The following is a 1,379-nucleotide window of genomic DNA, read 5'->3' as shown; positions in this document are numbered from 1 at the left end:
GGAAGCAGTGGATCCAGGCCTGAAGGAGCACTTCCAGGATTAGACGCTAAGCCTCCTGTTCCTCTCCTCCTGCGGTCCTGACCCCACTGCCCTCCCCAGACTACTGACTCCCAGAAGTCAGGAACCATATTCTGCTCATTTCCACGTTTGTTTCATTGTTTCGTCTTTATAAAACCCGCCCAACGACCAGAGCAGTGTTTTGGACAGAGAAGGTCTACCGTGAGCCACCGCAGCTCCCAAGAAGCTCACAGACCCTCCAGCCTTAGGACTCCTGGGAGCTGGCATTCGCGCCCTGCTCCGCATTTGTTTCCTAGCGTCGGAAAGCTCCAAGCATCCATGTCCGGAGAGCTCCGAGCATCCCTGTCCCAGCATTCCTGTCCCAGCATCCCTGTCCAGAGAGCTCTGAGCATCCCTGTCCCAGCATCCCTGTCCGGAGAGCTCCGAGCATCCCTGTCCCAGCATCCCTGTCCGGAGAGCTCCGAGCATCCCTGTCCGAGCATCCCCATCCAGAGGCTGCATCTCTGCCGCTGCCAGCCCAGCACCTTCGTGGTCGCTGGCTCCTCGGGTGCAGCTAAACCTTCCTGCCTCTGGGCTGCCCCTTGCCCTTACTCTAGCACAAAAGCTTATGAAAATGAAATCTAAAAACGTGAGCCTGAGGGAAGGCAATATGGCAAGGCGCCACGGAGACCGGGGAGGAGGGTTTTCAACCTGGAAGTGCAGAATAGAGGTTTCCTGGGAGAAGAACTGGATCAAATGAGACAATTTAGAAGAGGAATCTCATTAGGGTAAGAGAAATAATATGCTTTGGTTGGAAAGACCTTCAAAATAGGGAACAAGGAAGGCGGCCAACAAAAACGTGTGTTGTCCAGACATTAAAAAAATAAAAAAACTGGCGCTTGGATGGGGTCAGAGGCAGCGGCAGCGGAGGAGCAGGACCGAGACCGACTGAGACGCGGACCACCGTCTTGGCTGCTCAGCGGTGCAACCGGAGCCTCCAGCCGGGTCTGAGCGGCAGGGTGGATGGGGCGCGGTCACCTGCTGCCCAAGACCGGGTGGGCGCGGGAGGGAGGGACGGCAGGAAGGGAGGCTGCGATGGCACGACGGACTGCACCCAGATAAAGAAGATTTAATAAAAGCCCGGAGAAGACCAAGTCCTCCTTCTCACCTGTCTCTGGATTTGCAAACGTAGGTATTTCCTTTAGAGAGGAAACCGCTATATTTATGATTGGTTCATATTTCACACCTTTATTCATACAGGCCCTGTAGTGTAAAAGGCCTATTTCTTATTACATAGGAAATGCTAAATGCACTGGGGATTCAGAGAAAAGCTTTCTAGAAGTAGAAGTCAGCATAAGTAGCTGGTCACCGGAGTGCAGTCC

Source organism: Octodon degus, unplaced genomic scaffold (assembly GCF_000260255.1).
Source record: "Octodon degus isolate 3935 unplaced genomic scaffold, OctDeg1.0 scaffold00511, whole genome shotgun sequence".
In the NCBI taxonomy this organism is placed as follows: Eukaryota; Metazoa; Chordata; class Mammalia; order Rodentia; family Octodontidae; genus Octodon; species Octodon degus.
The sequence above is the reverse complement of the archived record's forward strand: the minus strand, read 5'-3'. Positions refer to the sequence as shown.